At 38.5% G+C, this 25,193-nt stretch overlaps 1 protein-coding gene and 1 long non-coding RNA gene across 5 annotated transcripts in view; one reads left to right on the top strand and one right to left on the bottom strand.

The window, feature by feature from the left end:
- Positions 1-25,193, bottom strand: part of PAPSS2 (3'-phosphoadenosine 5'-phosphosulfate synthase 2) — an 85,762-nt gene that overhangs the window by 51,830 nt on the left and 8,739 nt on the right. The window lies entirely within an intron of this gene.
- On the top strand, positions 8,415-12,169 carry LOC139036029 (uncharacterized). Its single transcript, XR_011488713.1, has 3 exons — positions 8,415-8,523; positions 9,549-9,661; positions 10,443-12,169. It is a non-coding gene; the product is annotated as an uncharacterized lncRNA (long non-coding RNA).

The raw sequence follows: 25,193 nt of genomic DNA, 5'->3' as shown, positions 1-25,193 counted from the left end.
CTGCATTGCAGGCAGATTCCTTGCCGTCTGAGCCACCAGGTGAAGGTTGTACTCAGAACAGCACACAATTTAAAACTTATAACTTGTTTATTTCTGGAATTTCTCATTTAATATTTTCACACTATGCTTCACTTCGGGAAACTAAAACTGCAGAAAAAAAAACAGCAGGTAAGGGGTTGGGGGGGGGGGAGGTGGGTGGCAAATAAGCAAACTATCTTTGCTGCCATGTCCATCTACTTCACCGATTGGGAACTTGGTAGCCTGCTCTACCTGCATGTATCATGGAGGAGTTTAGAATTTACTGAAGGAATGTTCAGTATTTTTATGTAAACTAATTTTTCATTCCCATGATATTTGATAAAATTTGATTCATTATTCAGATTCTATTATGGGCAAAAGTAGAGGGCTAGGGGCTGTGATAATCTTGAAAGAACATGCATGCCCAAGTGGTAGGATTGGGTGATAAAGATGTCACACATTTTTTCAAAATCTTGGCTGAGGTACAGATTTGGAGGCAGCCAAACCTGTTAGTACTGTCTGACAAATTAACAACATGAATTAAAACTCACCATGCAGAAAGACAGATGTTCTTGCCCCTACCCCACCTTCCTCCACTGCATTGCTTTAAAGAAACAGATAGTGTAAATGTTAAGAGCACGGGCTTCATGTCAGGGTGACTGGTACTGCATCCTGGTTCTTATGGCTGCCAGCTGTGTGCCCTTGAGCAAATTCCTTAAACTCTCCATTCCTTCTTTTGTAGAATAGTTTTCATAACAGTTGTTGCCATAGGGAAGTCACATGAGGATGAAATAAGAAAATGTACATAAAACAGCATGGCGGCCTGGCCAGTAGTCAAAGCCTCACTAAATGTTAGCTAAAATGAGACAAATAGTTGTTACTCATGGTAATGAATGATTACAATAATAATGATGAAGTGGATGATGATAGTTAAAATTATGAAGACTGCTTCCCTCTGTTCAGTCTTCCCTGAAACAGGTAGTGTAGGAGGAAATTTGATTTCCCACAAAAGTCCTTTATTGTTTAAAGGAGTTAAGCAATATTGTTAAAGGCATTCTCCTTTATTGTCCAGCTGTGAAAGCTCCTTGTACCCTGCTATTTCTAAGTCAGCACTGAGCAAACAGTGGGTGGCCATCCCATTTAGGTGCAGAATGAGCAGCTGTGTCTACTAAGTAAGCAGAGACAAAAATAGCACCAGCGTTCACTCCCTCACCTGTCCTAGCAACTTCAGAATTTCTAAAGCTGCACCTGAGCTTCACAAAACACAGCAGAGCATGGTTTGTTTCATGTCTATTTCACAGACAGCAAAACAGGTTCAAAGACATTAAGTGTTTTACCCAAGGTCATAGAGCTGGTTGTTTAGGGTCTTAAATCCAAGTCTTCTTACTCCAAATTGAGCAGTCTTTGGGGATTATAAAAGCTCAGTTTAGAAATAAGACCATAGCAGGCAAATAAGCTGTCAGAAGTTACCATAGCTTCTTGATAAAGATGTGTTTGGGGCTGACTGACAGAACACTAAAACACACAAATGCTGCCTAACTGAAGCCTTCCCTGCTCCTACACACACACACACACACACACACACACACACACACACACACACATACCCTAGAGTGTATAGTCTGGACTCTAGATAATGTCTATCTTGCTTATCTCATGACATACTTTCCCAACCCTGACTCCTTTCTACTTAGATATGGCTCCTAGAGATCACCTGGGCCCTTGCCCAAATCCATTCCTGGGCTCCCTCCTCTGAAGGGAGTCTATTTGTTCTAAAACTTCTCAGAAATCACCTTTGCTTGCCTGATTTGACTCCTTTCCTCCTGCCAGCTCTGACCTATGACCTAGTTCAGCGTCAGGCCGGCTCCCAGGTTTCCTCTCATCTCTCACACTCTTTACTTTCATATTCTACACACCTGTCAGTCTGCATCCCTGAAGTTCCCCTCAGAGTTTAAGCTGTCTTCTGCTTCTGGGCTGATACACAAACCATTCTTTTTTACTATCTAGTTGTTGAATAATTAATATCTATATGACTCACAAACCTTAAATATTAACATATATGTATACACAAAAGATATATGGAAGAGTCTTGCTTTCACCCCCATCACTCATGTGCCCCATCTCCACTTTCCCTACCTCTGCAAACAGGTATCCACTTTTATTAGTTTCTTATATATCCAGTCAGTTTCTTGAATTTTTTTTTTTTTTTTTTTTTTTTTACTGCATCATGCCACATGCAGGATCTTAGTTCCATGACCAGGGATCAAACCCACACCCCTTGCAGTGAAAGGTCAAAGTCTCAACCACTGGACCACCAGGCAAGTCCTCCTGTCAGTTTCTGTATGCAAGTAGAAGTAAATTTTAAAATGTGTACATACTATTTGTTTAACCCACCTTTCCACACTATGACACATAGACCTTGCTGGTCTATGTTGACAAATGTTTCCACATCAATACAGAGAGATTTCTTATTCATTTTATTCCTGGAAATTGTTTTACTGTATGGATATACCATAATTTATTTAACTAGTTCCCTTTTTTTTTTTTAACTAGTTCCCTTTTGACAGACACTTCAAAGGCTTTCAAACTTTCACTACCGCAAACAATGCAACAATTAATTATCTTGATTTCTCACATGTGAACATATGTCTATGAGATTAATTCTTAGAAGTGAGATTACTAGGTCAATCAGTATGGGCATTTTTTATATTGATCCACAAAATCAAATTGCTATCCACAGAAGATTTTACCAGTACTTTCACCAGCAATACATGGGAGTTTCAGGTTCCCCATGGCACTGCCAGAGTGCATTATCAAACTTTTGAATTTCTTCCAATTTGATAGACAAAAATGGTATTTCAATATGATTTTAGTTTGAATCTCTATTATTACACATGATTGTAGACCTTTTACTATGTTTAGGGCTTTTTGGATTTTCTTTATTCTTCAATTTTTACCCTTTCTCCATTTTTCTAGTGCATTGTTGGTCTTTTTCTCACTGATTTATAGAAACTCTTTATATATTAGGTAATCTTCCCATTGGCTCTTTCTACTTTGACTTTATAAATCATGTTACTTGTAACTTTGTTTATGGTGTTGCTCGCCATACTTTTTTTTTTTTTTTTTTTAGTGTGGTTAAATTTCTCAATCTTTCAGTTGGAACTTCAACTTTTCTCACATTTTACTGCTTGGATGCAACTGGTGCAATTGAATGTAAGTATACTTTAAGCAAGGGAGAAAAACAAAGGGTTGTTTCAGTAATATGCCAATAGAGTGGCTTTAAATCAGATAATTAAGATTGCATCAAATTCAGATAAGACTATTGTTCAATATCCTGTTCAGTTATCACTTCTTTCTGAAGTAGGATTAAATCTTTATATATTCAGAATCTGGATGGAGCCTGGGTTGCTGCAGTTCATGGGGCCACAAAGAGCTGGACAAGTCTTAGTGACTGAACCACAACAACAAAGTCATATTATATTGTTATATGTGTGAGCTTGTATTCCTACCTAGGTTATGTGTGTCATAAATTCATCATATTCTAGAGTTTATGTTATTCTTTTGATTAATTTTTTAAAAAAATGTTCACTGAGCACCAGCTATATGCCAAAAGCTGTGCTAGGAGCTGTGGGTACAATGGTAAAAGACACACACAAGACCTGCCTAAGGCTGCCTCTGAGCTTAACCATCATGCAGAAAGCACTCAGAAAATATTAATTGATTGAAATTGTGCTGAAACCATATTGAAAACCTTGTGTGAGTTGCCAGATTTGACAAATAAAAATATAGTATGCAATATTTTGGCTATGGCTGTACTAAAACTTATGTGTTGTTTATCAAAGGTCAAATTTAACTGGACATCTTGTATTTTATCTACCACACTACTAGCAGTTTACACCTCAGAAAAAAGTTCTAGCCTTGCCTTTATTATATACATAAGCCATCTGAACACTGAAGATATTTATCTCAGTGTCTCATTCTTTTTTCAATACTCCATTTTAAAATTCTCTCTTTATAAAGTATTTCCAAAGGCATGCCCTTCTTCTTTGGTGTCAACCAGGATGAAAGGATGGCTTAAAAGTCTGGATTCCCAGTTCTAATGAGATGGATGAAACTGGAGCCCATTATACAGAGTGAAGTAAGCCAGAGAGATAAAGACCAATACATTATACTAATGCATATATATGGAATTTAGAAAGATGGTAACGATAACCCTATATGCAAAACAGAAAAAGAGACACAGAGGTACAGAACAGAATTTTGGACTCTGTGGCAGAAGGCGAGGGTGGGATGTTTCGAGAGAACAGCATCGAAACATGTTATATTATCTAGGGTGAAAGAGATCACCAGCCCAGGCTGGATGCATGAGACAAGTGCTCGGGCCTGGTGCACTGGGAAGACCCAGAGGAATTGGGTGGAGAGGGAGGTGGGAGGCGGGATCAGGATGGGGAATACATGTAACTCCATGGCTGATTCATGTCAATATATGGCAAAAACCACTACAATATTGTAAAGTAATTAGCCTCCAACTAATAAAAATAAATGGAAAGAAAAAAAGAAAGTCTGGATTCCAAACTGTTAGCTGCTAAAGACAAGTACATTATAGGAGAACAGTTTGTTTTGTCTCAAGAGACTGGAGTTTTTTACAACCAGTTCTGAAATGTCAGACATAATATTTTTCAAAGTTTAGATAATTTTTTCCAGCAAGACCTAATACCCTATATTAAGAAATAACAGCTTTCCACATTGCCTTAAATTAGTTGTGAGTAGGTTCATTGGCTAAGAAGGTGGTTGAGATGGAATACAGAATCCTGGTGCGGCAAGGGAATGTGTGGTAGGGCAAGAGGATGACCATATGAAGACACTGGGGAGAGGAGAATGCAGTTTCACAAATGGAGAAAGACTGAGTTCAGACATGCTTAAAGAGCTTTCCCCTCCCCCTCTATCCACCAATGAGTTAAACTACCCTTTTAAAAAACAAAAACCTGCTGCTCTTCTGGCTAGCACAGCTCACAGATTACACAGTGGAAAGAAGGGTCTGAAAGAAAATGATGAAATTCTACAAAGGACGGACTGCACATTTAACTTTTATTAAATGCCTTTAAACGTTTTTCTAAAACCTATCTATACATACATGCACAATTAAATTTGTTATTTAAGAACAAAACTTCCATCAAGATTTGAAGGCTCTCAAAATTACCCCTTCCATCCCAGGGCAGGAAACAAAATGGATGAGTTGCCTTTCTGGGTGGGATTATCTGTCCCCTGCGAGGAGATGCAGGCTTCCTCTGACTCTATCCTGTCATCACATCAAAGATATAGCAAACTTCTGCATTGTTCTAAGATGGTAGGGAAGAGATGCATGATGGAATTTGGGAGTGAGGAGTCCTGCCTATGCCCCTCCATTTCCATCCTATAAACATACTGGGTTCCTGAACTCAGGGCTAGAAAATTGGTCTTTCTTTCCAGTGTTAATCTGCAGGCTTCCCTTGAATGTCTCCCAGGAAGTAACAGGAAGAAAAAGGCATTTGTGAAATGTTTCTAAAAAAATAAAACATGAACTGACATTTCTTTCCCTACAAACATCCAGGGAAAGCTCAATACAGGGGAAAAAATCGTCAATACAGAAAAATACAAACAAAACCCCCCAAACAGTCCTCAGGCTTCTTCATATATCATGGAACCAGAATAGTTAGAGCCAGAGATATACAAACAAAATAGATGTGCTAAACTCTCCTCTCTATAATCGATTCAGCTTTTAAATATATTTTTGAAGTGGGGAGCCCAGCTTGAGTACACATACAGGATTTATAGGGATTTGGACACATCAGGTGAACTATTGGAACCACCTGGGAGAGCCTTTACTCTAAGCTCAGTAAAGCTGACCCAGGAACAAAGCTTTATTTATTCTTAGGGGAAGGGATGGGTCCATATGTAGCTTGGTGACAGAGATTTGTCTCCTGCTCCAGTCCTACAGGTGCTTCCCAGGTGACACTAGTGGTAAAAAAAATCTGCCTGCTAACAAAGGAGATGAAGGTTTGATCCCTGGGTCTGGAAGATCCTCTGGAATACATCATGGCAACATACTCCAGTATTCTTGCCTGGGAAATCCCATGGAGAGAGGAGCCTGGAGGGCTACAGCCCATGGGGTTGCAAAACAGACATGATTTAGCAACTAAACAACAACCAATCCTATAGGTTCACAATCAAATGAGTTTAAAGGACAGAAGAAAGCCAAAAAGCAGATCAAAGAATTGCTTTACTAAAGAAACAGAACGAGAGTGGAGATAACAGGGTAAAGTGACCTGGCCTCAGGTCTGGCTAGACTACAGAGGCCTGTGTAACCTGAGATAAATGAATTCCAAAGCTGCTCAAAGCCTTAGTCTCCCCCTCCCCCAAATGGACAGAATAATAGCACCTACCTCACAAGTTGTTATAAATATTGAAAGACACCCAACTGCCATTCAACAGCAGTCTGGTAAGTAAATCGTGGCGTTTCACTAGAATGGAACTCTATACGACAACGAGACTGAACAATGTACAGTGACACAACAATAAGGAAGGGTCTTGCAAACACAATGCTGAAAGAAATCAGACACCAAAGCAGTGCATACTGAATGATTTCATTCATCTAGAGCTCAAAAACAGGCGAAACAAATAATCTATAGTGTTCAAAGACAAGGCAGACCTCCTGAGACAGATGACTGCGCACCCGACACGTCATGCCATGAATCAGACCTGTGATGAGCACAGCTGAGCTGTTTCTTGAGGACTCACACGGAGCACGGCTTACCTTTGCAACTACGACTTGAATGACATATGATCCACATGCAACTACGTTCCCCGTGGCTGCTTTCACGTAAGTGGACAGATAAAGACTCTTGCGACAATGATCCAGCTAAGTCAAGGCAAAAATCTAGGTCTGAAGGGGAAAGACTAAGATTTTTTTTTTTTTTTAAAAACAGGATTAACTTGATGGGTGGGCTTCAGTCTTCATTGATCATACTTTAAAATCACCCCACAACTCTTATTTTGCTGCGGTTTTAGACTATATGGATACAATGTTGCTATAAATGGATTCAAATTGGCTAGTCAGGCAGCATATCAACTGTTACTTTTTTGCTACTATGTAGTACAAGCAAGATGTCTCTGAATAAGTAGGAGTGAAAAGTAGCTCTTACTGCAAGCTGGGTTGCCTAACTTGGTCTTTTTTTTTTCCTCGTATGGTGTATCACATGATCTTGAATATAGTTCCCTGTGCTATACAGTAGGACCTTGCTGTTTATCCATCCTATCTATACTAGTTCACTGCTAATCCCAAACTCCCAATCCCTCTCCCACTCTTTTCCCCATTCAGCAACCATAAGTCTGTTCTCTATGCCTGACCATGTCTAGAAACCTACATGAATCCACAGAAAGACAAAATGTTTCCAATCACAGTTCTGCAGGATCCAGGCAGGAACTTTGCAAACTCACACAGATTCACACCACAGAGTTCTGTTTGGTTCCTGCCAGGTGATGGAAACAGCAGATGTAAGGCAGAAGGCATTATTCCCTTAGACAGACCCACACTGTTGAACTACCACGCTTCTGGGCCTAATTTGCATGTAGGAACTACACAATAAGGAATAATCTACACCACCCTCAGAATCTGTTGAAGAAGCACAAACTGCATCTCAGGGCTCAAAAACCTCCTTACCCTCTAACCCCATTCCTTGGATGAATGAGTGAGGCTTCCAGATACTTTGTCCTCACACTGGGCTCGGTCAGTTGGCTCAGCTCAACCTCTCAGCCTGACTGTGTTTTTCCTCTATGCTTCTCCTCCTTCTGACTCAGTCCCCTACATTTACCTGTGTTGCCCAGGCTAAAAGGGAGCCCTGTAGCCACCCCCACTTACACACCCTGCACATCTTCTATAGCAACACTGTCCACAGTAGCTTCATTTGGGGCAACTGGCTTGATGTTGATGGTGGGACTGTCTTTTTTTTTTTTTTTTTTATCATTTCATGCTTGTTTTTCTAGGTATTTTCTTTCTTTTCCCAACGTATTTTTAAATGCCATGCTTTATAACTTTTGTCTATTATAAATATTCTGAGCGATTATCATGTATGTAACTTTCCATCTTAAGGACTTCATCTTAAAACCCCAGTGCAAAAATAGAGAACAACTTTCATTGAGTTAAGGTGGTTTTATAGCCTAGGGAAATCCTCTCAGAATGTAAATTATAAAGATGCCCTGTTTGAATACTAGTTATTAAATCTGCCACAGAAATAAGGGTCTTCTTGGATCAACTGGGAAAACAGCCTTGAGGCTGTTCCAACTGGATTCTGTGTACTTACCTTACAAGCTGTCCCTTTGTTGATTTGCACCAGCAAGACTGGGGGTGGAGTGCTAGGTGTTAAGCTTTGCTCTTCTGCAAGACCCACAGAACAAACTAACTCAGCAAAACTTAAGCAAACACAGAGCTGTTATGGACATAGCTATCAAGATGAAAACCTGGGTCAGGTAAGCAAAAGTTACAGTTTTGCATTTCCTTTCCTTCCCCATCCCTTGCCTCTACGCCTTCACTCCCTCCCTTTCTTCCTTCTCTCTGACCCTGCCCCCTTCTCTCTTTCCTTTCTTTCTTGTATAAGACATTTGTTGAACCTGGGCAGAAATGTACATTTGAATTTCTTCAAATTGACATGATTAAAACATGATTTAAAAAGCATGAATGTCATTTACAATTTCCAATATTAGACTTTAATCTTGTTTTCTCTGTTATTTACAAAGGTTGCATGCTTTCTGGCAGCCAGAGTGTACACACACTAAGCCTAAATGTAAACGTACTAAAGACAAAAAATATTTATTCAGCTTAGATTGGGTGGTTAGAACATTGAGGATAAGATTTCATGACAAATAACTCATTTGGGTCCAGCAATACAGTTGACTGATGGGTGGTGCTGGATATCATATTATTTACGGTCAGGAAGAGTAGAGCCAATCCACCTCATTGGAGGCACTAGAAAAATCTGGTAGTTAGTTGAATGGGGATGAAGGACTACTCAGTTTCTTATCTAAACTAACTAGATTCATTTGAGAGTTCAATCTGTAATGTAAATAAGGTTCTTGCCATAAATGATGAAGTCTGGCCACATCAACATTTCACAAACTGTATTCTTCAGATTGTCGCTTGGGATACTATGGTCTTCTGTGGGGGAAAAAGAAAAGTGGGCATTGGCCACATAAGCTTGGAAAACACTAACAGGTTCACCAAAAATACGAGCTTGAATTTGTGATATAGCTTAACTAACCTTTCTAGTGAAATGAGGGGAAAAAACTTACAAGATTTGTTTTATCTTAGATGTTTAAACAGTTCAGCTTCATTTTGCCTTTTGGAATATATAACGCTGTATATGTAGGCTGTATAAACAAATTCTTGAGAAGGATGTCTTTTTGTAAAGTGAAAAGTCCCTTATCTTGTTTATTCTATTGCAAAAAAAGAGATTGAGTTGCTATGTTAAGAATTTTGTGTATTATTTTTTAAAAAGTTATCCCCTGGAAGGAATGAGAGAGGAGAAGGGGAGGAAAGGAGAAGGAACCCATCAGCAAGTGTTCTGACCCTCTTCGTTCTCACCCGACACCTCACAAGCACAGCTACTGTGTAAGTATGCAGGCCTAATAAAATGAACCAGATACGGCAAAGGCAACCCACTCCAGTACTCTTGCCTGGAAAATTCCATGGATGGAGGAGCCTGGTGGGCTGCAGTCCATGGGGTCGCTAAGAGTCAGACACGACTGAGCGACTTCACTTTCACTTTTCACTTTCATGCATTGGAGAAGGAAATGGCAACCCACTCCAGTGTTCTTGCCTGGAGAATCCCAGGGACAGCAGAGCCTGGTGGGCTGCCGTCTATGGGGTCGCACAGAGTCAGACACGACTGAAGTGACTTAGTAGCAGCAGCAGCAGCAATAAAATGAACAACTTTCATTCCATGAAGCCACATGATCCCATGTGCCTAGAGAACAGGTTCCTACTGTTTGAACATCCTCAGTAAAGGTGATGGGGTTGGGCTGCGGGTTCATTACTTTGGGAGCTCTCCATTCCATTGGTGTTTGGGAGGCAATTCTACCTCTAGGAAATCCCTTTGACTCTGAATGACCAACTTCCATATGTTTGGCCTCAGGAGTCTTACTGTGTTTAGTAAGTGAGTGAAGTTCACTCAGCCGTGTCCAACTCTTTGTGACTGCACGGACTATACAGTCCATGGAATTCTCCAGGCTAGAATACTGGAGTGGGTAGCCTTTCCCTTCTCCAGGGGATCTTCCCAACCCAGAGATTGAACCCAGGTCTCCCACATTGCACATGGATTCTTTAGTAAGGGATAAGCCTTAATAGGGCTTCCCTGGTGGCTCAGATGATCAAGAATCTGTCTACAATGCAGGAAATCCAGGTTTGATCCCTGGATGGGGAAGATCTGCTAGAGAAGAAAACAGCTATCCACTCCAGTATTCTTGCCTGGGAAACCCACGGACAGAGGAGCCTGGCAGACTACAGTCCATGGGGTCTCAAAGAGTCGGACACGACTGAGCAACTAACACACAAGCCTTAATATCTGTTAAAGATTGCCTTATGATTTAAAGAATACTTTCCTGCTGCTTTTGTCTGTGATCCTCACAATCCTATGAAGTACAAGCCTGACTTCACCTTTCTCTACACCATTCTTTATTAATGGATACGGTGGTCCCTTGTATATCCATTCTGGTAGTAGTCTATCCTTTCAAGCTATGATTTATTTTACCACAGAATACTAAAATGAGGCATCTTTAATGACTTCTCTGAGTACAGCTAATTATTCATATCCTTCTCTTTAAGGCAGAGCTTTCCTGCCCTGTAGTTTAGCCTATTTGTTTATAAAATTCCTCCAAAAATGCTAGAGTCTATATGGTTAAATGTCAGATGTTTCCTTTTCCTTTAGGTCTAATACTCCTTATGCCATTCTCCTGTCTTTTTTCCTTCCTATTTTCTTTTAATTAGTCAAACTATCCTTGAAAATAATACAGATTATCTGACCCAGAATCATGTCCTTCCTTCAAAAGCCTACTTGTGTTTGCCACTTACCTAGCTATGCTTCAAAATTCTTCATGTGAAAGGGAACCCTCCTATACTGTTGGTGAGAATGTAACTTGGTGCAGCCGCTGTGGAAAGCAGTACAGAGTTTCCTCAGAAAACTAAAATTAGAATTACCATATGATCCAGCAATCCCACTGTTGGGCTCATATCAGAACAAAACTATAATTCAAAAAGATACATGTATTCCTATGTTCATAGCAGCACTAGCTACAATAGCCAAGACATGCAAACAACCTAAATATCCATCAACAGATGAATGGATAAAGAAGATGTGGTACATTTATACGATAGAGTACTAATCAGCCATTAAAAAAAAAGAACAAAATAATATCATTTGAAGCAACATGGATGCACCTAGAAATGATCATACTAAGTGAAGTAAGTCAGAAAGAGAAAGACAAATACCATATGCTAAATGAACTTATCTACGAAACAGAAAAAGAATCACCAACATAGAGAACAGAGCGGTGGTTGCCAAGGTGAGGAAGTTGGGGAAAGGATGGAGAGGGAGGTTGGGGTTAGCTGATGTAAGCTTTAACATATAGAATGGATAAACAACAAGGTTCCACTGTTTAACACAGACAGCTATATTCAATATCCTATGATAAACCATAATGGAAAACAATATAAAAGAACATATATAGTATAACTGAATCACTTTTCTGTACAGCAGTCATTAACACAACATTGTAGATCAAGTATAATTCAATTTAAAGAACCTTCATGTTCATTTTTTATAATAGCCACAACTGGAAACAGCCCAACTGTCCATCAGTTTGTGAACAGATAAACAAAATGTGACATATCCATACAATGCAATACTCTGCAGCCATAAAAAAGAATGAAATAATGATGTCAGGGTAGAAACAGGAGTGACTATAAATGGGCACAAGGGGTATTTTGGGTGTGATGAAAATGTTCCAAAATTGGATTGTGGTGAGGGTTGCACAATTCTGTAAATCTACTCAGAGTCTTTGCCTTGTATACTTATTTAATAAATTCTATGAATTTTATGATATGTAAATTTATTCCAATAAAGATGTTTTTAACAACAGTCCTTCAGATCTTTATTCTTTGGTAAAAACCTGGATTTAGCACATTTCATTCTCTCATTCAGAATCTCTTCAAATTCTTGTAGTGATTGCAAAATACACAATTTTTATCTACAACTAAGACTGTACATAGTAATTCATTTTGACTTTAACACTTATTCTAAGTATAAAAACCATATCCTATTTGGCAATTTTTTTATTTTGGTGAGACTGTGGTAAGCATGGTTTCAAGAATTTTGAAGCCAGGCCTGAGTTGTATAATGTTCATGAATACTGTAGTTGAGGCCCTAAGAAATATGTAGGTAAATAAACTGTGGTATATTCACATGCTGGGATATTATTATTATACAGCAGGGTTTTACAACCTCAGCACTATTGACATTTTGGGCCTTTGCTGTGGGAGGCTGTCTTGTGCATTACAAGATGGTTAGCAGTAACTTCCCTCCTTCCCTGGTTGTAACAACGAGAATATGTCTCCAAACGATGCCAAATGTCCCGAGGAGAAAATCACCCTGACTGAAAATGACTGCTATGCAGCAATAAGGATGAACAAATTCCAACCCAACACAAACAGTACAGCAATATGGAGGGGTCTCAGAAACATAACCTGGGGCAAAAGAGGCCATATACAGAGCACATGGCATACCATTCTATTTGTACTCCATGGTTCAGAACAGGCAAAAATAATCAGATGATTGCCTGTGGAGGGAGAGTTAGCAATTGGAAGGGGCTTCTGGGATTCGGATAGTATTCTGTTTCTTAATCCAGGTGCTGGTTACACAAGTATATTCACTTTATGAAAATTTTTCGGGCAGAACACTGAAGATTTATATATTTTCATATGCATATACTATACTTCAATAAAAAGTTTAAAAATATGGGCCACTGCTGTGGCTGCTGCAAAAAGAGGGTATTCAAGGTGACTGAGAAGGGGCACCTTTCTAACAGGACACTAATTCATCCCTTCACAGACCCACCGTGACTCATCCCGGCCCACCTCGAACCCTATAAATCCAGCGTGTCCCACGGATGAATGAAACCTTGTCCCGGGGCTACTTTGTTATCCAAGTGCCAAAGCCAAGAAAGTCTCTCCCTCCTCGCCACCCATTTTCAATTCACACTTTGCAAAGGAAAGGCCTAAAACTGATTTCAGTGTGAAATTGAGCTAAATAAAGCCAAATAAAGGAAGCACTTTCTTTAGCATTCACTCCAATGCTAAAGAAAATGGTGGGTCTAGTCCCTCAAACTGAGAGTACTACAAATGCCCGAAGGGGCAGCTCCTGTTGTCTGTTGCAGTCGGGGAGAAGCAGTTGTGTGATTCATGCATGCTCTTACTCTCGGTTGGGGCTCCTTCTGACCAGTAACTCACCCTTACAGTAAGGGACCAGGTGCATAGCATTCTTTGATCGAGGCAGTTAAGTGACACCAGATTTGGGGCTAGTAATATGACCAATGACCAACGAGTTCACACTCCACACAATTTGTCGGAGAGGCTCAAATGATCAAGAGTTACTGTTAGTCTTCAAACCTCATATATGGGAACTTCCTTGGTTGTACAGTGGTTAAGACTTAATGGCACGGGTTCCATTCCTGGCTAAGGAACTAAGATTCTGCATGCCACATTGAGTGGCCAAATATATATATAAAATATCCAACCCCCAAAATAAGCCCATAAATGTATATGAATGCACAATATTACAAATAAATAAGAGATTCAGATAATTCTGCATTGTTCTCTTGTGTCTCTCTGCCCATCTTTTGCTGTGCAGAGTGTTAATTGCTTTTTATTTCAGATTATCTTTTCAAGGATGTTTGTATAGTGAACAGTCTTGGTTGAGAGAGATAATATCTTCTCCAGAACAAAGGGCGAGGGTTGTGTGTGTGTGCGCTCAGTCGCATCCAACTCTTTGCGGCCCATGGACTGTAGCCCACCAGGCTCCCCTGTCCATGATCTCATGGTAAGAATACTGGAGTGGGTTGCCACTTCCTACTTCAGGGGATCTTCCTGACCCAGGGATTGAACCGAGTCTCTTGTGTCTCCTGCATTGGCAGGCATATTCTTTACCACTGAGCCACCTGGGAAGCCCAGCCTCCCTACTGCCCATCATAAAAAAAATTCAAGTTCCCTTTACTTACAGTTTCTTTTCTGTAATACAACTCGCTGCTTGTGCAGGTATCCATCTAGATGCGTGCCCCTTTTGGGAGATGGGGGCAAGAAAAACCAACACAAAAGCTGATGTTCATGATTGCTGTGCTGTAAGTAATAATGCCCTTTTTCTCTGACTCAGGAGCTGTTTTCTGCCACTATCCATGAAACTATGGCAAGCTATTTAGACTGCAAGTGGGATAAAATCACAGACCCTTCACAGTTCCTGACTATATATACATTATCTAGAAAGATAGATAAATACAGCTTTCTTGTTCTGAAAAGTAAATTTCCTACCCAGCCACTCAGTTCTCTTTGCTGCAGGCAGTAATACTATTAATTTACTATGTATCCTTCCAGGTATATTCTATGTGCTTATAACTATATACATATTTTTTTCCTTTTTCTCTCAAATGTAACCATACACTCTTTTGTATCAGGCCTTTTTTACTTAATAAAATGCTTGGAAATCTTTCCAGATTGGTATAATTCAGGGATACCTCATTCTTTTTAAACAGTGGCAAATTAATTTGTACTATGTATATATTATAATAATAACAGAAGAGTACATAGTATGTACTTAAATAATCCTATTGATTGATTTAGGTTGTTTCCAACCTTTTGTTACAAAACACTGCCAAGAATATCCTTATATATGTCATCTCACCCATTAGCAAGATCTCTATAGAAAAAAGTACTAGAATTCGAATTGCTAGCTCAAAGAATATGCTCAAAGAAAAGTCTTAATTTTAATAGATATTTCTAAACATCTCTATGGAAACTGTACTTATATATATATCTCATTAGCAATGTATGAGAATGTTTTTTCTCTCACACATTTGCCAATATAACATGTTAAGTTTTAACCTGTGCCAATCTGATAGGTGAAAAATTCAATCTCATACTTTTAATTTGTATTTATTATAATGAATGAGATTCAGCATCTTATCATATATTTAAGAGTCATTTGCACTTCCTTTTCTGGGAACTTCATATTCTTTTCCCACAATTTTTTCCCTATTGGACTGTTGATAATTTAAAATATTGAATTGTAGGAATGCTGTATATTTTGAAAAGCAGAACTATGTCTTCTCTGGGTTATAAAACTTCCCACAGGTTGTTTGTCTTTTGATTTTATTTTAATTTTTTAAAAATTTTGTATGTGTATTTGTGTGTATGTGGTATCTGAATTTGTGTCACACTTAGAAAGGTCTTCCCAGCTATGAGATCATAAAATTCATATTTTTTTCTTGTAGCTTTTTTATTTTATTTTTTTATGCTTAAACCTTTGCTCCATCAAATCTTATTAAACTTAATTCATTAAAATGCTTATCTATATTCACAAGGCTAAGCATAGCTTTTAAAAAAAGACTGCTTTCTCATCTCTGTGATAACATTTTTTAAACGTTCATCCTTTGGCAAGTACAGATCTAGAGTCAGCCCTAGATATGGAGTGGTTCAAAGTGCAATCCACATGCATGTGTATAACATAAACCTTATCCACTACATAGATAATGTTGTTGTCCCATAAAGAGATAGCAGATAGCTCTCCCAGAATAACTTGATAAAGGGATTCTACTCTACAAAACTTTGAAATTATATTGCCTGCAAAAATGAAGATAATCTAGAAGAGAAACATAGCTCATACTTAGGGAGGCAATTCTCTGTCTGATACTACACAGGGATGGTGAGAGGGCTTAGTGCAGAATTCCCTTATCTTCTCTATCCTGGTTACTAGAGGCCAAACCATTTAATCTATGTCATTTTTTATTCTAAGATATTCTGACCTGCTATAGGTGAAGTTTATTTTCTGTCTTGATAGTTTTAAAGAGAATTATAGGAAAAGGAGAATTTGAATTTTGTTATGCTTAATATATACGGACACATTGTTTTCAAAATTGTTGTTCAGTCACTAAGTTGTGTCCAACTCTGCACCCCCATGGACTGCAGCACGCCAGGCTGCCCTGTCCCTCACTATCTCCTGGAGTTTGCTCAAACTCAGTTGGTAATGCCATCCAACCATCTAATCCTCTGTCACCTTCTTCTCCTCCTGCCCTCAATCTTTCCCAGTATCAGGGTCTTTTTCAAAATAGTTATAACCAAACTCACTTCAAAATGAGACAGAAGGCAAAAGAAGGTAAATGGAAGCTCTTGTCTTAAAGAAACCAACTGTAGATCAGAAAACCTGCCATTGATTTAAGAACTGTCATTAGCAGGGGAAGGGATAAATTAAGAATTTGGGATTAAAATAAACATTTCCTCTATGGCTCAGCGGGTAAAGAATCCACATGCAATGCAGGAGACACAGGAGATGTGGGTTCAATCCCTGGGTCAGGAAGGTCTCCTGGAGGAGGAAATGGCAACTCACTCCATTAATCTTTCCTGGACAATCCCAAGGACAGAGAATCCTGGTGGGCTACAGGCCATGGGGTCTCAAAGAGCCGAACATGACTGAGTGATAGTATTAGAATATACACACTGCCATATATAAAATAGATAACCAACAAGAACCTACTGTATAGCACAGGGAACTATACTCAATATTTTGTAATAATCTATATGGGAAAAGAAACCTAAAAAGAATATATATATATATATATATATACATATATATATATATATATATATACATAAAACTGATTCAGTCTGTTGCACACTTGAAACTAACACAATATTGTCAATCAACTATACTGCAATAAAAAATAAATTAGAAAATAAAGAATTGCACTAGCTTGAGTCATATAATCTTTTTAAGCCTATTATCTATATTAAATCTGTTTTTTTCTTCTCATTTACTGCATTAAGAAAGAATAATCTCTATGAAGATGTGTTATATAAGGCAAAGCATTATTAATTTTTAAGCTCAATGAGATATATAAAGTTGATCAAAATCCTTGATCAGCTAAAACAAGGCAAGAAGTTGATTGGTGTGGGTGAAAAAGTCAGAATGGTTATAAATTAATTTGATTCATTTTAGTAAGTTCAGATGATAGGCATGAAATATATAAATGAACAGCATTTCTAATGATGAGCTACTTATATGTATATCCCAGAAATTTTGGATTTATGCTGACAAATCACATGGAAAGGCAGGCTTATTTTTGGAGAGTTCTTTCAATGTGGAACTTTAATATTCAAAGCCATCAAATGTGACAAGGGACTCTTTTTAGATTTATTCCCATTGGGACACATTAGGTTCAACAGTAAGGTCTGGAGACTTATATTATTAAGAATTATAAGCTACTTATAAAAATAAGCCACTCTCTTAATTGTGATTCAGGAATGGGGCAAATGTCCAGGGATAAATTGTTACCACAGCCAGGAACAACTGACTAAGAAAGAATGATCTCCAGGTTTTTCCAGAAAGCTGTCCGTTAATTAGGAAATGTTAAAATAGGACAAGGACGGCAAGTTTTTAAACATTGCAGCTGTACTATTTAATTTTATATATTCCACGAGGAATGTGGCCATCACAAAAGTCTGAGTTAGCTGGTAAGTGGCCTATAATTTTTTTTTGGGGGGGGGATCTTTAAAGAGCAAAGAGCATTCTGAAGTAGAGAAAACCCATCTGTTACTAGCTAGCTGGAGGACCTCGGGCATGTTGCCATGCTCCACATTTGTATGGAGCAGGAAGTAAGCTAGGTGACGGTTCTCTACCCAGGCCAGACCAAGGAACCTCTTACCCAAGTTTTAGGCCAGACCAAGGAACCTCTTACCCAAGTTTTAAAGAACCCCACACAGACCAATTCAATCCAGTTCTCTGGGAGTGGTGTCCAGGCATCAGTATTTTGTAAAGTTCAGCAGCGTTGAGAAACACCAGACTAGATTGTCTAAGGTCCCACTCAGATTTCAATAAAATAAGGAGAGAATTCAGAATTCCAGTACAATAAAAGGAACAGAAGAAAACATAAAAGTCATGCAAGTGTAAGGCAACTCCTAACCAGGGAGGTACAACTCACAAATATTAGCAGAGAAGGATACTTTCAAATGAACTGTGGCTTCGTGAACAAAAAAATATGCTTGATTAGTACAGACACTATCAACAAAAGCATTCAGAACAGAACAATAGGAAAACTATGATATACTTAACATCTGGGGGCATTTGTACTTTTTATCCAATTCCAAGTTTATGAAATATGTACATATCCACCTTTGACCATTCAAAGACTCAAAGCTCTTTCTAATACAAACTAAAAATCAAAGAGTGCGAAGTGGTAGATTTTTTTTTTAATACTTATTTATTTGTTTGGCTGCATCAGGTCTTAGTTGGGACATGTGGGATCTTTTCGTGTGGCATGCAGGCTTAGTTGCCCCTTTGCATGTGGGATCTTAATTTCCCAACCAGGGATCAAACTTCAGTCCTCTGCATTGGAAGGCGAATTCTTAGCCACTAGACCACCAGGGAAGTCCCCAAAGTAGCAGATATGTAATTCCTTACTGAAAAATGTCAAGAGTTGATATGGCAAAAGCCAAGAGATTATTTTTATGAAGATTTGTACATTCCTTGCTTAATGGATGAAAGAAATAATTCTAAATGATGACAGCCAGAATCAATACTATGTCTAAGATTTTGACTAAGCACTGTAGGTTGATTCCTAGAAGTGATTCATTTGAACTGGGCCTCAAAAAAACAAAAAACAAAATAAACCCCCTCCCTCATGTGGATCTTCTATCACGGATTTTAGCTAACAGGGCCTGAGTTTCTAAACTGCTTATTAGATATGAACCTTGTCTGGATTTCTGTGAACTCTCTGGAACTGCTTGTAAAAACTGTGTGTGTGGGCCTATGTGGGTGTACCCATGTACAGAACTTTCTTATCCTTTTAGAAGAATTCCTTTGGTGGTCTATTGACCCTTCTCAGAAAAATGTTTTTAAATGCATAAAACAAAACACAAAGGATTGCAAAGGAAAAAATGAATTACAGTTATCAATTTAAAAAAAAAAAAGGATGGTAATAAATACACTTCTTTATCAGGATATTAAATAAAAAGATCCTCAGTATAATAATTATCTTATTTTCAGAGAAGTAAAGAACACAGAAATTTTCATGACATCAGCAACATAAGCAGCAACCTATGGCATCTGAAAATATCTGTGCCTTCTATTGCTGACATAATCACAAGCACTATTAATAATGTGATGATTTGCTGTCTGTGATCATCATTGAAGGAAGTGATAAATTTCTATTATAGGTTATAAAAATAATATCTCCATCCAAGTTCACAAGCCTCCTAAATCCTCTGGACTCTAGATGAAGAACATCTGATCTATGTCTTTATCCAACTTCAGGGGGTTTGCTGATAAGCCTGCAGCAATGACAGGTTATTAGACCACAAAGCACTTCATAAGCATTTTCAGGATTGGTTTCCATAAGGTCCTACAGACACAGAGCCCTGCAAAATCATAGAACAGTAGGGGAAAGGTGAAGGGTTCTCTGGGTTGAGACCATAAGGAATGCTCTGTGAGTTTCTGGAGCTAAAGTTTCAATACATCTTATTTTTAATTATATTGAAAAAAAAAATTTTTTACAGTTCTTATTGAATCTGTGACAATATTGCTTCTGCTTTATGTTTTGGATTTTTTGTCCATGAGGCATATATGATCTTAGCTCCCTGACCAGAGATCGAACCCATACCCACTGTATTGGAAGGTGAAGTCTTACCCACTGGACTGCTAGGTAAGTCCCTTTAATATACGTTTTAATGTTCTTAATATATGTGTCATGTTTAATATATGTTTATGACTTACTAGGTCCAAAACCTCACTTCTGAGTGGATGTGAAAAAGAAAAGAGAAAACAACATAGGGGCATAAAGTGAGTGATACCAAGCATGAAACTGGTACAAAAATAGAAAATGAGCCACAAACCCACTTCCGAGCTTTCTGGCAGGCATCTTGAAGTGGACTGACCTGGACAGTCATGGAATGTACAGTTCCCAAAGGACTATACCAAAAAAAAAAAAAATCCTCAGAAAAAATACAACCTTTCTGCTATTGATACTAAGACGGAATAGAAATTTCTTCCACGGATCTTTATAAAGAGTACATCATGTGTTGTAATTAATGAACAATATTTTCAATGATATCATTAAAGGAGATATAACAATGAGTTCCCCAGAACTTTTTAAAAACCATTCTTAGCTTACAGGTCATACCAAAATTGTGTGGGCTGGATTTGGTCACAGGACTGAATTTCTTAACTCCTGGTCTACAGGATCAAGTTAGATATCTCCTTGACTCTTGTATCCTTCACTTTCCTCAAGTCCCTGTCTATATCAGCTTTTTTAAGGTAATAACTTTTTCTGTACTTTATAGCAACTATACACAGATCCAAGCAGGGTGCTATCATGTAGACATACTTCAAAATTTTTATGTCTCATGGAAATAAGAAGGTAATCCAGCATGAATTAGCAGCAAAGAAATGGTTTAGTTTCCAGTCTCATTAAAATAAACATATACACCACATCAAAACAAAGGTAGAAAAATTTTAATGTATAACCTTCTCTATTTCAGGGATCACATGCTAGTTTTGTAGGCAAATATAAAAAAAGGGGGTATAATTAGCTGAATCACTTAATTCACCTATTATAGTGTTTACAGCACCAGCCCTCAAAATGAAAATGAGGCCATATCATGTTTCACAGCACACAATTATCTTGGTCCCAATAAGAAAGACTTCATTTCAAATATCATTCAGGTGGCCCTGAGCTTCTGTCTGTTCTGAGACAAAATGAAGTACTAGGCCAACTAAAGTTAGCAAACTTGGGTTATCTCTATTATTATATGGGCTCACAAGAAGGCCTTTAGGGAATTTTTAACATTGCTTTATTTTAGTAAAGATATATAATACGTATACCCACCTATTCCAGAGAGTTGCTAGGATAATTAAGAATTTATGAAAAAGCCTTGATGAGCATGATGAAAGAAAGGTATCATGAATACCCAGAGGAACCTAGCTGTAATTCTGGAAGGTGGCAATTACCCTCAGGGAAACACAACACATATCAAATGGAGCCCCCGAGAAATGTGTAACTACCTTCAGAAGACGCTCTGAACCACACAAGTAGAGTGTTCAGCACAGGTCTTAGCTGCCCTTCTAAACACCAGCCCTGTAAGTGTTCCGCTGAAGGCTATGGTTCATTACCTCAGTGTATTTTCTTCATATTCTTTTGCAATTGGTTCTGGTAATGAGGCTGTGTATATTGACACAGGCTCCTTGAACCATGAAAGATTAAAATTCTGTGCTGAGCTGGGGAAACATTAGTGAAACCTCTAGTACATCCAGAGAACAGGCCTGTAGCTTGTGGGCTTTGGGAACTTGTAACTCATGAATGTTCAACTGTGCAGCTCCCACATAATGAACAAGGCCAGGTCTTGAGTTACATGTAAGTTACTGTGATTATTTCTAAGGACACTTATTCCTGAGTGTATGCATTCACCCACTAGAACACTGAAGCTTTGTATTATTGAGGTGAAATGCTGGGTCCAGTTCCAAACACTACCATTCTAAAAATGGTTGCAGAGCCTCCTCCAGACTAACATTTATTGCCTTTTAACAGCATTTGTTCAAATCCACATCTTCTAAAGATTACACACAACACTCCAAAAGCCCCTAAGAAAATCACTTTCAAAGCGACCACCTCATCTTCTCGGTTTCTTCACTGAGTTCATTTGCATCCACAAAGACAGTTTACACGTATGTTTCAGTCATCAGAATAATCTTCATTTTGACAATTGTAGCATACGTGACATCTGTTACATTAACAATGAAAGAGAAAAGAATGATTGAAAACAGGGCATTAGGATTAGGAAGGTGTCAGCCCTGCCTCTTGTACTGGTACATCCTAAGGCAAGTTATTTCATATCAGGAAGCTTTACTGCTCTCAACTGTAAAATGTGGATAAGAACACCAACTACTCCATAGGTTACTATGAGGAGGACATGAGGGACTGCATCGAAAAGTTCCTGAATAAATGCTTGTTCCCTCCTCCTATTTAGAAATCTAGCTGGACCAACAAGTTTCCTTCCTCATCCTCAAGGGATCTAGCTACCATATGACCCCGCAATCCCACTCCTGGGCATAAACCCAGAGAAAAATATGATCTGAAAGGATACGTGTGGTCCAATGTTCATTGTAGCACTGTTTACAATAGCCAAGACATGGAAGCAACCTAAATGTCCATCGACAGAGGAATGGATAAAGAAGATGTGGTACACATATACAGTGGAATATCATTCAGCTATTAAAAAGGGTGAAATAATGCCATTTGCAGAAACATGGATGGGCCTAGAGATTGTCATGTTGAGTGACGTAAGTCAGACAGGGAAGGAGAAATATTGTATGACATCCCCTATATACAGAATCTAAAAAGGAACGCTACAAACAAACTTTACAAAACAGACTCGCAGACTTAGAGAATGGATTTATGGTTGCTGGGGGAAAGGGTGGGAGGAAGGGAGAGTTAGGGAACTGGGGATGGACACGTATATACTGCTATATTTAAAATGGATAACCCACTCCGCTCACTGTTTTGTGGCAGCCTGGATGGGAAGGGAGTTTGGGGGAGAATGGATACCTGTATATGTATGGCTGAGTCTCTGCTGTCCACCTGAGACTACCACGATATTGTTCTTTGGCTATATTCCAACATAAGATACTTTAAAAACTTTATCTTTGGATAAAAGAATTTCAAAACTGCAAAGAAAGGGGGAGATAATACATATTCACTATTCTTTCTTCAAAGAGACTTTAAAAATGTTTGGTGTATTTGAGAGCTAAGTAAAATACTTGTAGAAAGGGAAATCTCTGAAGTTTTATCTTTTTAGCCTGTTCATGTTGTTGTCAATAAAATGGAGATTTGAGTGGGGAAAAAAAAAGGAATACATATCATAGTGTGAAGTGTAAAGGACTTATTAAACTAAAGCCTCAACACTGAGAAGAAAATAAAAGAAATCAGGTGTTTATCATGACCAGATTTTTCCATTCACTGAATAGCTAAGCAGAGACAACACATCCTTTAGACAGAATTTTGTACGCAAGGTGTCTCACGCTGTGAAACAATGGGTTTTGTGGTTTAATTTCTATGTTGTCACGACTACTCCTGTTATGTAAATAAGGTTGTTTACTCACTAAGTTGTCTCCATCTTTTTTGAGACCCCATGGACTGTAAGCCCATTGGGCTCCTCTGTCCATGGGATTTCCCAGGCAAGAATACTGGAATGGGTTACCATTTTCTTCTCTAGGGGATCTTCCTAAGCCAGGGATCGAACCCGAGTCTCCTGCTTGGCAGGCAGTTTCTTTACCACTGGACCACCTGGGAGTCCCCTTTAAATGAAGTCCTTGAGTTGCTAAGTAATGCCTGACTCTTTTGCGATCTCAAGGACCATAGCCCACTAGGCTCCTCTGTCAACAGAATTCTCCAGGCAAGAATACTGGAGTGGGTCGCCATTTCTTCTCCTTTATTTATTTATTTTTTTTAATTTTTTTTTCCATTTATTTTTATTAGTTGGAGGCTAATTACTTTACATCATTACAGTAGTTTTTGTCATACACTGAAATGAATTAGCCATGGATTTACATGTATTCCCCATCCCGGTCCCCTTTAAATGAGGTAACCTCTCTCTGTTAAAGGACTTCCATTCAGCCCCTACAATCACGTGCACCCAATGCTGTTCTCTTCCCTGTGAGTGTGGGCTCTGGTCTCTTAACACAATGGTCTTCTGACAATCAGAATCCAGGCCCTCCTAGAAGCTTTCACTGAGGCTATGGCCCAGGATTGCTGAAATCTTAAACTTTTCCAACCTATGATGACAGAATGAGACAAACTCCCCAAAACATTTCTTCCAAACATCTTGGAAACTGTCATTCACGATCTCACAATTTCCAGGCACTCCTCATTGGTCCCCAGTGAAAACAGAAGCATTATCTGGTTTGCCAACATCCTTAAGCCTTGACTTCCAGCTAGGTCAAATTTTTATTTTGTGAAAAACACATGGGTGGCCTGGTTTCCTTTTATCATCGACAAATCACAGTTGCAACTTGGCTCAGGTATTAGGAGCTTTAGTGGAAACAAATCATTCCATTCACATTTGTTGAATACTGACCCAGTGGTAAAACTAGGCAATAAAAACTATTACCCCTACTTGTTGAGTCTGAGCACAAAGAAAATTTACTTTCCAATTATTCGCTTTATGTCACCATAAGGAAAGAAATGTGTGTGACGGCAAGGATAACACGCGTTTGTGAATATGTGCCATTTCCTCTTTTTACAAAAGTGCTGAGGAATGTCTCTTAATAGAATTCATTATTACTATCTTGAGATATTAGCAGTAGGCAGCTGCCAAAATATTTTACAAATGAAACAGTAGTATATCTAATCCTACTTCGTTTGCTATTTGGCATTTGTCTCATTCCCTTTATGAAATAAACAACTTATTAACTACAGAGCAGCTATTAAGATTTTAGCTTCTCCTGTGGGGAACTCTCTAAAGCCTATTTCAGTTAAATGAGTTCCCTCCTGACTATTTGCTCACCAACTTCCTTCAGGAGATCGTGAGGATTACATGAGTTAATGCACAGGCAAGGCTGTGAAGTGCCTGCCACATCATAAGGGCTCAATGCAGATGATAAACAAGTCACAACAAAGTAGGAATTTTCTAAAAAAACATGTTCAAAAACATCAAAACTCCTGGTAAATATGCAAATCCCATAGAGAGAATTTTAATATCTATGTTTTATTAGTTCTCAGTCACATGGTGAATTTAAACACAATGGATGAATGCAAGTTTTTTTTTTTTTTTTTTTAGTAACTACTTAAGCCATTGTTTTATTAGTGACACGGCCCAACATCTGTACTTATTCATA

The sequence above is a fragment of the Odocoileus virginianus genome, chromosome 7 (assembly GCF_023699985.2).
Source record: "Odocoileus virginianus isolate 20LAN1187 ecotype Illinois chromosome 7, Ovbor_1.2, whole genome shotgun sequence".
NCBI classification, from domain to species: domain Eukaryota; kingdom Metazoa; phylum Chordata; class Mammalia; order Artiodactyla; family Cervidae; genus Odocoileus; species Odocoileus virginianus.
Note: the sequence above shows the minus strand (reverse complement) of the source record. Positions and strands in the feature narration are given on the sequence as shown.